The sequence below is a fragment of the Octopus bimaculoides genome, chromosome 3 (assembly GCF_046866305.1).
Source record: "Octopus bimaculoides isolate indiv1 chromosome 3, ASM4686630v1, whole genome shotgun sequence".
NCBI classification, from domain to species: Eukaryota; Metazoa; Mollusca; class Cephalopoda; order Octopoda; family Octopodidae; genus Octopus; species Octopus bimaculoides.
The window spans coordinates 90,110,429-90,125,846 of record NC_142930.1 but is presented as its reverse complement, the minus strand read 5'-3'; positions in this window follow the sequence as shown (position 1 = coordinate 90,125,846).

The following is a 15,418-nucleotide window of genomic DNA, read 5'->3' as shown; positions in this document are numbered from 1 at the left end:
CACATGGTACTGGCAACAGCCACACTCAGAAAATTGTTTTTTACATGCTACCTGCATGGGAGCCAGTCCAGCGGCACTGGCAATGACCTCGCAAAATAATAATAATAATAATAATAATAATAATAATAATACTAGTAGGAATTGACATGACAGTAGAGCAGGCCAAAAAATACTGCTCTATTGGGAACAGCTAGGATGTTGTGATTGGTGCTTGGATGTTGAGTAGATTTCACATCCAGATGCCAGTGCTTATAATCTGTGGAAAGATTATGAGACTTCTGACAACAGGTTTCTCTACACTCTCACAGAATCAACCAGAGCAAGTAAGACTGAGGGTTCTGAGAAGTAATATAACAATAATAATAATAATAGTAATAATAATGATTTCAAATTTTAGCCCATGGCCAGCAATTTTGGTGGAGCAGGTATGTTGATTACATCAACCCCAGTGCTTGACTGGTACTTATTTTATTGACTCCCAAAAAGATAAAAGACAAAGTCAACTTTGGCAGAATTTGAACTCAGATTGTTGTGAGGGACAACTTGCTGCTAAGCATTTTGCTTGGCAGGCTAATGATTCAGCCATCTCGCAGCCTTGCACAAAATAGTAATAATAATAACTATAGCACCTCTAAATTGCAAGGATTTGGAACATGAAGTCTGTAAAGACTGTGCCAGTGATAACTGGTGCATTAGGGACTGTGAGAAATGGTAAGACAAATGGTAAAAGTGGCTTGTAATGGAATATCTTACAGAGCTTCTACTGAAGGCTTACCTCTTAGGAACAGGAAAGATCATCAGAAGAATTTTGAACAATTGATAGCTCTTATTGAAATCATGAGAGCATGAACCTTTCCCATCGAGTGAAGATGCTTCTCAGTAGCAGTGTGGGAGCATTCCATTTTCTTTGCTAGTTCCCTTGTCATTTGATGAGAATTTTCATGCAGAAGTTGGTTTAATCACTCTTCATCGAACCCAACTGGACAGCCAGAATGAGGTGCGTCTTTGAGGTCAAAATTTCCACTTTTGAACTTGGCATACCAATCATGATCAGTCCTTTCAGTTATGGCTCCCTCTTCATACACAGCGCAAATGTCATGAGCAGCTTTTGCGGTCTTAGAACCTTGATTAAAAGCTAAAAGAAGAAGGTGTTGAAAATGCTAGTTTTTCTTAACTTGACATTCCATTTTAATGATCTGAAAATAAACAAAAATTAACTAAAATTAACTAGAGAAAACAAAATAGATTCCAAAATGATTCAAAAATAGAATTCTTGAAAAAAATAGATTCCAAAATTTTAAAAAATGGTGGGAACTTAGTTGCCAACCCAATAGTTGATATATATATATATATATATATATATATATATATACATATATATATATTATATATATATATATATATATATATATATATATATATATATGGTTGCTATATTTTTTGATAACATAATAGGTTTAGATAGGATCATGTCTATATTCATGATATAATCCCTTTTTTATTGTTGTTCACGTTATTGCTTGTGGAGGTGTGTGACTTAGTGATTAAGATGTTGGACTCATAATCATAAGATTGTTGTTTCAATTCCTGGACCATGCAATACGTTGTGTTCTTGAGCAAAACACTTCATTTCATGCTACTCCAGTCCACTCCACTGGCAAAAAAAAGTAATCCTGCAACAGACTGACGACCCATCCAGGTGGGGAATATATACACCATAGAACCAGGAAACCAGCCATCATGAATCAGTATGACTCGAGAAGGTAACTTTACTTTTACTATGTTATTAATTAACTCTGACTCAACTCTGATTGAGCAGACAAACAATCAAACGTCTTCCAAACATGACCATCCCATCTTAAATCCAGGGTTAGTGCATTCAAAGATAATGCATCCAAGACCACATTATTCTATGAATACTTAGCTTTTTAAAATGGTAGGCAGGATATGAGGGAAGTTTGGCTGGTATTTCAAGTTTGTATATTGGTATGTTTTTGAACTGAAAATATCCAAACTAAGAAAGTTGCTTAAATGCTCAATGTGCCAGAATGCATTTATGTCATGCCAATCACTTGCTATGCTAATTATGCCTTATCAGATGATGGTATCTTTAGTGATTAGCATAGTGGCATAAGTATCAACTTCTGATATGGTTATCGCAAAGCTACTTGTTTACATTGAAAATTGAGAACTTGGGAGTCTGTCATTAATGATTTGGTGCTTAGAAGGCAAGTACTTAGCAAAACTAAATGTTGTATAACAAATCAATGTAAATCTTCCGTGAGAGTTATGGCAAAAGAGACTATAGAAGCTATAATGGAATCAAGCCAATGATATCACTAAAAATAGAGTGTAAATTTCCCTCAAAATCATGTGCAACTGCATTGACCTGTTGCAAAAACATGTAAATGTGACTGCATGGGAGGACGTAATGCACGGTAAGTCCACTGGAGCCTTAATAAGAAAAAATAGAAAAAAAAGCAAAGAAAAATAACATGCAAGATACTTTGAAGAACCACAAAAAGATTTCTTTCTCTCTCTTACTCATCCTTTCTTCACTATGTAAAATATATGTAATCGATCATTTTTAAATTCAATCTCAACTTTTAAATGACTTTAGATGGTCTAACTTTAAAACCTTGAGTTAAGTTGTGCTGATGAATCTTAACAAAGGCAAAATGGAGCTATACATGGTTACTGTATTAATAATAATAAAAAATTGTGTGAAGAAACATGTATGCTCTTTCCTCTTTCTATTTTTCACCATCCAACAAGAAAACAAGAAAGAAAAAACTTGGAAGTAATTCTCCCCCACTTAAGCACATACACTCTTCCTTCCACTATCGCTTCATCTCTCTCTCACTCTGTCACTGCCATTATGAGGTAGTCTCCAGCAAAGAGAACATGCCATATGCAACTGTTTTGAGAAAAAAAAATGGGAAGATTCAGAATACAGTTTGGGATTTATTTACTTATAGAATTTTGAGACAGATCAGATGAGGTATAGCTTTATAAACATTAAGGTATGTCATGATAGATGGATGGTTTTAAAAATTCTGTCAGGTTATGTCCAAGAGAAATAAAGCAGTGGGTACTAAACTGAGTAAGGAGTTTCAATTATTGATACATATCCAGCAAGATTTTACTTCAAATTACTCTCTGGCAACATATTACAAAGGCCCTCTGCACTGAATTCCTGCAGTATCTTGTTAATGCCAGCCTCATTTGCATTACAAAATAAATCCAAGATATGAATATGAAGCTAGAAACTAAGGCGGCGAGTTGGCAGAAATGTTAACATGCCAGGCAAAATGCTTAGTGGCATTTCGTCTGCCGTTATGTTCTGAGTTCAAATTCTGCTGAGGTCGACTTTGCCTTTCATCCTTTCAGGGTCGATAAATTAAGTACCAGTTATGCACTGGGGTCGATGTAATCGACTTAATCCATTTGTCTGTCCTTGTTTGTCCCCTCTATGTTTAGCCCCTCGTGGGCAATAAAGAAATAAGAAAGTAAAAGGAGAAACGTATGTGAAACAACCTAAAGATGATTATAAGCAAAGAAAACTAAGTTATTAGTTAGTATCAGAGTTTCTAGCAGCAAAATTCCGAATCTTCCAGACATACAGATTAAGGCATTCTCACTTTGGGGAATATTTACTTTGGGAGGTGTACTTAATAACTGAAAAGCTTGTGTAGAATTGAAGATCAATGAGAGAACTTCCAAGAAATAGATACTGCCTTTGTTTTTCTCTATATATAAACCAGACATTATACATACATATGCATGTGTATATGTATATATATATATATATATATATATATATATATATACACACACACACACACACACACACCCGATATTCCTCATATATACTTATATGGGAAGTATACTGTTGCATAGCTATGAAATATGGGTTGTAAATTTTGTAATTGAAGATGAATGTATTTGTATAGGTTCCATTAGACTGCAAGCATTGTAAGCAGTGAAATATAAGTAACTTGAGAGGGCATTATTCAGTTTACACAGGAGACAAATCTGAATAAATATAGACGTGAAAGATATATAGATGACAAGGAGTGGTGAGTTTTTCTCTTAAAAATTACTGAAGTATCTTGTAATGAGATGAAGTAGATTAATCATATCTGAGAAAAGTGATCTCACACAAAGTGATATAAATTTGAGACATGGCAGATTGCAAACCAAAGTAAATCCTCTTAATAACAAGCTATAGAAACAACAATAACAACAACAACATAATATACTTTTAAAAACATTGAACTAATGATAAAGCATTTACATGATTGCTTGACCTACGAAAAATGGTAGTCAAATGTCTCTCAAATCATTTGCTGTTATTTTAAAAAGGAAGGATACGTTGGATAAGGTAGTCTTAAATACACTATATTTAAAAACAAAAATCAGTGGACCATTGCTGGAATGTCTTTGATAAAAGGTCCAAGGGGGTGCTGAAAAGTTCTTGGCTTTAAGGTATCACAAAAGGCCTGAGTTTTTTTCAGTTTTTCAGTTACTGCCACCCTACATGAGTCTACATTTCACTCTTACATTTCGAAAATCGCTTAGTTTTGACAACTTGACACTCTTCCTATTGCTAGTCACTTTCTAGAGTGTACTAAATTTTAGGCAAGGCCCCTGTACTAGAGAAGTTGCTATGTCCTCAGTAAGATGAAAGAGTCCTCTCAGCCCTACATTGTCTCAACTTATTCACCAGCTACTTTACAGTGTGTACAGGATGCATGTTATCACAGCACCAGCACTAAAGAGGGTGCCTTGCATAAATAATATGAGAGCACCTGAGAACTATAGACAATAATTTCATTATTATTTTTATTATTTTTATTATTATTATTATTATCATTATTGTTATTGTTATAAGCCTTGAGAATTCTCTCTTTCCTAATAGATGACTTCTAGTCATGGCCATATCACAGATATCAAAATATCTGTCGTTTATCCAATACTAGAAGTTATTTATACTCATCTTATTATTTTCAGACAGAGAATTCATTAACTTGAATTTTATTAGTGGGAATCTAGTATTTCTTGTGTATTAAAGGAACATTTTTTCATACCTAATTATATTGGAACACTAACGAGTTAGCCATTTATCTATTGTTAAATGTCAGATACTGTCAAATTGTCAATGGTATCACTTAATATTCTTGTACAGAAACAGAATGTTTTAGAGATACAAAGAAAACAATATTATTAACACCGTTAATAACACTATTAATAGCACAGTTATTAACACTTTTATTTGAGAATCTACTGTACCATCAAGATGCATCTCCATGTTATTGAGGTGTGTACAACATTGTTGTTTTTGAGGGTGGGGTTAGTGTACCGTTGTGTTTATATGCTAAATCTGTTTTGCTTTCTTATTGGGGTTTGCTTTGTTGTTTCTGGTCTCACTTTAGAGTTTTATCTGTTTATTATGTAGAAAATGCACTTTATGCAATTTATAGAATATGTATTTTATGAGTTGTGTCACAGCATAGCTCAATTGTTTGTTCAATGTGTGGTAGGATAGCTGAATGAACAGAGAAATCAACTCACAGCACCATTTCTCCAAAGATTCCTGGAATAAAGAGTTCCTAACCCAAAACTATTGAAATGCAAGGTAAAAGCACAGACCATCGATGTGAATTATTTCTCATAACTTGCATTGCTTTGCTCGATAAAAAAAAACAACCCAAAGCATTTGTATTTATCAGACAATGCTTCATGCAATGCAAACTTTATGCGTGTATGTGTGTGTATACATGCAAACACACATACAGACAGATAAACAGACAGACAAACAGACAGATAGCTAGATAAACAGACAGACAGATATCAGATTAGCAGCTCACACACACACACACACACACACACACACACACACATGCACACACACACACACACACACACTCTCTCTCTCTCTCTCTCTAGGGCTTCAAAGTGTTCATGTTCTACTTTCAAAATTTCACTCCCAGTATGTTAATCAATCCATGGCTACATCATCATCATCATCATCATCGTTTAACGTCCGCTTTCCATGCTAGCATGGGTTGGACGATTTGACTGAGGACTGGTGAAACCGGATGGCAACACCAGGCTCCAGTCTGATTTGGCAGAGTTTCTACAGCTGGATGCCCTTCCTAACGCCAACCACTCAGAGAGTGTAGTGGGTGCTTTTACGTGTCACCCGCACGAAAACGGCCACGCTCGAAATGGTGTCTTTTATGTGCCACCCGCACAAGCCAGTCCAGGGGCACTGGCAACGATCTCGCTCGAAAATCCTACAGGAGCCAGTCAGGCGGTACTGGCAACGGCCACGCTCAAAATGGTGCATCTCATGTGCCACCCACACAAGAACCAGTCCAGGGGCACTGGCAACGATCTTACTTGGCTTGCCGGGTCTTCTCACGCACAGCCCATTTCCAAAGGTCTCGGTCCGTAGTCATCGCCTCGGTGAGGCCCAATGTACGAAGGTCTTGCCTCACCACCTCAGCCCAGGTCTTCCTGGGCCTACCTCTTCCACGGGTTCCCTCAACTGTTAGGGTGTGGCACTTTTTCACGCAGCTATCCTCCTCTATTCTCACCACATGTCCATACCAGCGCAATCGTCTCTCTTGCACGCCACAACTGATGCTTCTAATGTTCAGCTTTTCTCTCAAGATACTTACACTCTGACGGGTATTCACATTGACATTACACATCCAACGGAGCATACTGGCTTCATTCCTTGCGAGCTTACGTATGTCCTCAGCAGTTACAGCCCATGTTTCACTGCCATGTAGCATGGTTGTTCGTACGCATGCGTCATACAGTCTGCCTTTTACTCTGAGTGAGAGTCCCTTTGTCGCCAGCAGGGGTAAGAGCTCTCTAAACTTTGCCCAGGCTATTCTTATTCTAGCAGCTACACTTTCAGCGCACCCACCCCCACTACTAACTTGGTCGCCCAGATAGCGGAAGCTATCGACTACCTCTAGTTTTTCACCCTGGAATGAGATAGAAGTTGTTTCCTGTTTGTTTGCAGTCTTTATTGCACCTGAACATCTGCCACAAACAAAAACTAACTTGCTAGTTAACCTGCCTTTGATGTTGCTGCACCTCTTATGTGTCCATAGCTTGCACCGGGTACATCTTATAGAGTTACTACCTACTCCTTTTCTACATACTGAGCAGGGCCATCTACCTGAAGGGGTTTGTGTTTTATCTACCTTCCTACTTATTAGGATTTTGGTTTTAGCTAGGTTGACTCTAAGGCCCTTCAATTCTAGACCTTGCTTCCACACCTGAAACTTCTCCTCTAGTTCTGATAGTGACTCCGCAATTAGGGCAAGGTCATCAGCATAGAGGAGCTCCCAGGGGCAACCTGTCTTGAACTCCTCTGTGATTGCCTGGAGGACTATGGTAAATAATAGGGGGCTGAGGACGGAACCTTGGTGGACCCCTACCTCTACCCGGAATTCATTGCTGTACTCATTTCCAACCCTCACCTTACTGGCCGCATCTCTGTACATGGCTCGCACAGCTCTCACTAGCCATTCTTCTATCCCAAGTTTCCTCATTGACCACCAGATAAGGGATCGGGGGACCCTGTCAAAGGCTTTCTCCATGTCAACGAAAGCCAGGTACAGAGGTTTATCCTTGGCTAGGTATTTCTCTTGCAACTGTCTCACTAGAAATAAGGCATCAGTAGTGCTTTTACCTGGCACGAACCCAAACTGCATCTCATCTAAATTGATTCGCTCCCTAATTAGTTGGGCTATGACCCTCTCTGTAACTTTCATAACCTGATCTAACAGCTTGATGCCTCTGTAATTATTTGTATCTAAAGCGTCCCCTTTACCTTTGTAGCAGTTGACTATGATGCTGCTACACCAGTCATAGGGTAGAAAACAATTGTCCAAGATGTTGTATGGTGGAGTTGAACCCAGAGTTGCACTATTACTGGCTGATACAAAATAAGCTGTTTGTTACAAACTATATAATTAAAGTTACTGAACACACTTTCTCTGCTCCCCAGATTAACATTTTGCTGAAAAGGTCATATAAATTTCTTGGTAATGTTTCACATGTATTAATCTCGTATAATTCTCCATTAAAACTGGTCAACTGTGAAACTTCCCATACTACCATTATAGCTCTGTAGCTTCAATATTTCATTAAATTTCATATTGGTAAACTAATATTGCTAATGTATAAAACTATAGTTAACAGCCATCAAATCACCTCAGTTCTGTCCCTGTGTACAATTGGATTGATTTTACACTAGCCTTTATATCAACTATTCTCTCCACTTCATCAACAATATTCATGTTATAAAATTCCATTTACTATTGACATAATATATTCTTCGTCAGAACAATGATTTCTATACTCTAGGGAAACCAAATCCTACAGCATTTACTTTGAACTAGTAGTAACACTGCTTCTTAATGGTCACATTGATTTTAGCAAGATTACCTCCCCTTGCAATTTACTAATATCATCAGAAATATTTATGGCACTCATAAACTTGAAAACTAATATTATGCGAAGCAAAAGGTTATGACCTCACTTCATTTTATTAACTTAATTTCCTTACACGACATGTTGTTTCAGATTTGAATTATACATTGGTTTTCTTTTTCTTACTACTATTCCCTTTAAGTTTCTAAATTCACTGAGATAATTTAATGTTATACACAGTGACAGCAATATATTCCTGAATTATTTCCATGCCATAACTGTAGTTATGTCAACAGATAAACACTGTTAGTTGTGATATCAAAGCAAATGATTTACTTAACTATAATAGCCCAAACTCCATTTAATATGTTAATTTTATAGTGTAACACCACAATATGTAAGACAACTGTATTTATATATCCAGAAAGCTTCTCTCAAGAAGTTAAACCAATTATAGAAAATCTATTGTTTATTTACTGTTTTGCAGCTAGGTCTTCTTACCTAAGAAGCTTTTCTTGTTGCTGATGTTGTTGCTGATGTTTAGCCTCTGATTGGTTCTAAGGAGCAGATATTTATAAATTGATATTTGTTTTAATATTGGTTTAAAATTTTAGCACCAAGCCAGCAATTTTAGTAAAGGAAGTAAGTCAATTAGATTGGTGCCAGTGTTCAACTGGTACTTATTTTATTGACTCCGGAAAGAATGAAGGGCATGGTCAACTTCAGTGGCATTTGAACTCAGAACATAAAGATGTATGAAATGCCACTAAGCATTTTGCCTGGCATGCTAACAATTTTGTTAACTTACTAACTAATGCTTGTTTTGATATTAATAGATATTAAGGCAGTGGGCAGAAAGAACCATTAGCATGCTAGGTAAAATGCATAGCAGCATTTCATCTGTCTATATGTTCCGAGTTCAAGTTCCACTAAGGTTGACATTGCCTTTCAATCTTTCTGGGTTGATAAAATAAGTACCAGTTGAACACTGGAGTCAATGTAATCAACTTAATCCCTCCCCAAAATTGCTGGCCTTGTGACCAAATTTGAAACCAATATTACTTACTATTCATACTCTCTAGTGCTTTTTGCATGTATATTCTTGCATGTGTAGAAGATTACATTGGTTTAGCTCTACTTCAGAATTATGAGTACAAAATTGTCAGTACTCTGAATATCTCATACAAACATATTTTAAAAGATGTATTTAAAAGATGTCTTAAGCTCCTAATTTTTAACTAGTTGAGTCAACCATATGTATGGAACATATTATATATAAGAGGGAAGACTGCACTAATTTGGTCATATGATGTTTTTAGATGAAACTAATTATGTAAATAAGTGTTGATTGCTTACATCTGAAACAACCTATGGACAAGAGTAACCCAAGAAGACCTGGGAAGAGGTGGTGGAAATTAATCTCAGCATATTGAACCTTACAGAGATGAAAAGGACTTTGATGATTGGATCTATACAGTACTTGAGAAGAATCCATCAACGTTCTGAAAGGATAAAATGTACTCACATTATGTATGCATAAAACAGCATCCCTCACCCAAATTTACTGTCAAGTCTACAGCTGCTGCTTCTTTTTACTTTTCGTCTTCTATTCCTACCTTTCTATGTCCATATTTTGAGCCACTTCCTATTTCCATCCATCCTCCATTCTTACCATTTGTCACCCACAACCCATATTTGGCATCATTTTTACTATCATTTGCCCTCACCCTAGTTTTAACCATCTTTCACTCTCTTGTACAACTTTTAACCCCAACCCTCATTTCTTTATTATTCATCCCTCCATCATTCTCATAAATACTGAACTATTCTGCTGCAGTGTGGAGGCGCAATGGCCCAGCGGTTAAGGCAGCAGACTCGCGGTCAGAGGATTGTGGTTTCAATTCCCAGACCAGGCGTTGTGTGTGTTTATTGAGCAAAAACACCTAAATGCTCCACAAGGATCTGGCAGGGGGTGATGGTGACCTCTGTTGTATTCTTTTGCCCCAACTCTCTCTCACTCTTTTTTCCTGTTTCTTGAGTAACGCTGTAATGGACTGGCGTCCCATCCAGCTGGAGGGAACACATATGCCATAGAAACCAGGGAACTGGGCCTATGAGCCTGGCTAGGCTTTAAAGGGTGCATAAAGAAAAAAAATTCTGCTGCAGTAAATAATGAAATTAGAACTTGTTATTCCAAACCATAACGTATCACCATTTCTGCACTACCAGTCACTATACCCTCTCCTCTGAGCTACCCTCAACTGATATATATCCTTCTCATTGCAAACACTCCTACACACACTTGTATTTACTATCCCTACCCATGCTCACCACTCTCTGCATTCATCTCCTGTGTACATTTTTAATAATGTGCTACTGTAAGTATTGTTAGTGCTCTTATGTTATTGAAGCAAACACGACAAGAACTGATGATGAAGGACAGGAGAGAGAAAGCGAGAGAGATGACCGAGTGGTATTGAGCTGCAGGAGTAGGGAGAGTACTTTGGCTCATTGTGGTAGGGTTAATTGATATTACATGTGGGTGGAATACACAGCACTTCTTGAACACTGTTTTGCTGAGGTGGGCAGGTCTTCTCAAGAACTGCATATCACCAGACATCTCATATATAAATCATATATGAATGTATATATGAGTTGTGTGAGTGTGTGTGTGTGTGTGAGAGAGAGAGAGAGAGAGAGAGAGAGAGAGAGAGAGAGAGAGAGAGAGAGAGAGAGAGAGAGAGTGTGTGTTTTTGTTTATGTATATATATATAAGTGTATAAAATGAGTGGAAGAAGCAATTATGCATTACATATGTTTCAAAAATGCTTGGAATTTGTATTATGTAACAGTTTCAATGTTGCATAATACAGGTACCATGCACTTTTGACACATATGTAGTGTATAAATGCTTCTTCTGTTCCTTCCATTCATTTATTCAATTATTGCATACTAAGCAGTGAAAGCTGCTTTTCTACTGGAGTTGTGTAGCATCTGTCATCTTATTAAGAATACTTTATAATTTTGATATGGAACAAAGTGTGTTTGGTGCATGAATTATTATACTTTATTGATCAATTATCATTTCTTTCATATATATGCTAGAGGCTAACCAAGTGTTTCGCCATGATTGATTGAATTCCAAAACATTGATATATATATATATATATATATATATATATTTTATATATATATATATATATATATATGAATATATGTACATATGCAAACATATATTTGTTTACATGCATATGTGTATGTGTGTGCAACTGTGTGTCCGTATGTCAGTGTGTGTGTGTGTGTTGGTGTGTGTGTGTATCTTATCTGTATGTAGTAAATAAAATACCAATTTATACTCTGTTTAAATAAAGAGACACTTGTTTTAGCCAAAGATTTCTATATTTGTTGCAATATATTTGATTTATGCATGGATATATGGGCTCCAATAATAAATGCACAGAAGTAAATTAACGGAAACTGCATGCTTGAAGCAAAGACCAGATGTTGCTTAGATGGTATGCAGGAAACTACAATTATTACTTAACCTCAGGTTAAATCTGACTGAACATTATTATGTAACCAAAGGCTTCCAAAACAGGGCTGCTTTATCAAATATATCCTTCCATTTTTCAAAACTATGATGTAATATGAGGGAGATTTTGCTACCACTTCTACTAGGCCAAGTAACTATGTTAAGGTTTTCTTGTTGGCTTATTAGTGTTGGTATTAAAGGAGATAGTGATGAGAGTGATGATTGTTTCAGATAAACTACTGCAGCTGAGTAAGAAAAGAGTAGAAAAGGATACGGGTGTGTTGATTCTGATAGCAACAATGATTCTATCTTTCCAACTAACAAGATAAAATTAAAGATGCCTGTATAAGAAGTGTCATGCTGTTATAAAAAGAGAGAGACATTGAGACACTGGACAGTATGCAGGGTCTGATGTTAAATAATTTAAATACAAAGAGTGTTCTTTATATGAAAAAAACAAGGCATGAGAACATAACAGTTTACTAAGTACTTATCTGATGTACATAAAACACAAGACTGTGTTGGTATTAACATGTAATGTAAATAGACGAAAATGAACTGTTGAAACAATTGTAATTTGCTGACTGTAAATGGGACATGCAGTAAATAAATAACATAGAAAATATGAGAATAAAGGGTGAGATTGAACCTTTAAATCGGTGTTTCTTAATCTTTTTACACTTGCATAATCCTTAAAATAAATTACATGTCTCAAGGAATCCCTGCACCAAAAAGATTATATACCATATCTCATATTTTTTTCAGCGTAGTTCACATGGTAAATATCATATATATATATATATATATATATATATATATGCCAACAATATTAATATGCCAATTTGTTTTTTGTATGTACCTGATGCATGTGTCACACTTAAGAGAAAGAAATTATTGAAAGAAATTTTGTTGCTTAAATAAAAATTTTTAACTAGATCTCTTGTAATTTCTGGAAGAGGTTTGAAACCACCATCTATGTGTTGTATTACTACTTCTCAACCCTCAAACCTACTGGGCCACCGAAGCAGCAACAACCTTAACAAGGAAATTAAGAGACTTAAATTTGACATGTGTGTTGAGCAAGTGAGAGAGAAAGAGAGCGAGTGGCTGATACGCATTTGAATTCCTTTCGATGATTGAACTCAAATTGATGCCTATCTATTAAAGGCCCAGCCACACACACACACACACACACACATGTTTTAGGTCTTCTATCCATTTCAATTCGACCATACACCAGATAACAGGTCAAGTCTTATGCTTCAAAGTTTTAATTTTGAATTTGTTTTAATTATAAAATTACACCACAGCTAAAAAACATCTTTGGCTTTTGAATACAACCTTTTCTTTCTCTTGCTATATTTTTGTTGAGTTACAATTTCTATGTTTAGGTCAGAATTTTTCCGATTTCTTTTTTCTTGTATCAAGTAATGGATGAAAGCTTTTAAAAAAAATAAATTCATAGAGCCAAACAAAATCAAAAATATTAATTCTATTTTTTCCCTTTCCTTAATACTAATAAGAGCATAGTATGAGATGGATTTGACTATTATTTCTAGCAAATTGAACAACCACACAGAGTTGTTCAATTGGCTCATTTGTCAATGTGTATAAGTAAACAAAAACTAAAAGACACATGCACACACACACACACACATCTATATATGTGTGTGTAGTGTTGATGTGTGATAATAAGTGTCATGTGGTGGAAATAAATGCAACTTTCTCTTTCTCTATTTTTTGTTAAGTTAGAATTTTTCTGTTTTGGTCCGGATTTTTCCAATTTCCTTTTTCTTGTATCAAGCAATTGATGAAAGCATTTAAAAAACCTTAAACACATAGAGCTGAACAAAATCACAAATATTAATTCTATTTTTTCCCTTTACTCTTTACTTTCCTACAATATAATTAATCACCATATCCTATATAAAGTGTCCTTGCATATTAGGTGAGTATTTCAAAACTATTTTCACCCTTTAAACAAAAAATGTCTAATATGTTTATATATGTTTTTCAGTTGAAACATTCTGAATCATTTTGGAGATTTATTGTTTTAATAACAAGTTTTAAAATATGGGTAATCATATGAGGGATGCAGCACAAGAGCGTCAGAGCAGAAGGAGAGAACAGTTGCATGAGGAACAGCAGGAGGAAATAAGGAATCAAAATCACATGAGGATAAGTCAGAGAAGAAATTAAATAAGCCAAGAGGAGAGGGAGTGTATCTAATGGTATAGAAGGGAAAGAAACCAGCAAAGGATAGAACACATGAGGCAGGACCAAAGAGAAGTGTATTTTCAAAATAAAAGAGATAGTGATCAACAGAATTGAGAACATATTAGTCAAGAGCAAAGGCAGTTATACTTAGAAAATATGAGAAACAGAACTGGATCTCTCTTGGCATACCAGTAAACCACAAAATTGCACTAGCCAGCATCACCACTACCTCCAAGCCCATCATATGAGTGGCTGTGTGGTAAGTAGCTTGCTTACCAACTACATGGTTCCAGGTTCAGTCCCACTGCGTGACACCTTGGGCAAGTGTTTTCTATTATAGCCTCAGGCTGACCAAAGCCTTGTGAGTGGATTTGGTAGATGGAAACTGAAAGAAGCCCGTCGTATATATATGTGTGTGTGTGTTTGTGTGTCTGTGTTTGTCCGCCTCCACTAACATTGCTTGACAACCGATGCTGGTGTGTTTACATCCCTGTAACTTAGCGGTTCAGCAAAAGACTTCGATAGAATAAGTACTAGGCTTACAAAGAATAAGTCCTGGGGTCGAGTTGCTTGACTAAAGGCAGTGCTCCAGCATGGCCACAGTCAAATAATTGAAACAAGTAAAAGAGTAAAAAGTAAAGAGTATAGATAGATAGATAGATAGATAGATAGATAGATAGATGGATGGATGGATCGATCGATCGATCGATAGATAGATAGATAAAACTTACTTGGAAGAGGATATGTGGCATTCAATTATATAATAATATAAATAATATATATATTTATATATATATATGCATATATACATACGTATATACATACATTTATACGTATATATATATATATATATATATATATATATATATATATATATACACGTATAAATGTATGTATATGTGGGTACAGGACATCATGAAATGTGTACAACAAAAAATTGAAAGTACGAGTACATGGAATATGAATTATTTTTACAAACAACGAAAGACACAAATGGAAAACAAGACAAACAACATAAAGATCAATCCTTCTTCAATTGTTGGCTGTTATTCTACTCTCGTATTTCTAGCATTTAATAAAAATATACACATTCAATAAAACAGTTGCTCCCACAAAGCAAATTAAATAAAATTTGGGATTTTGTGGAGGGTCAACGATAGTAACACAAAGAGGACAGAGAAAACAAACAGGAAGGGCTGCTAAACCTAAATG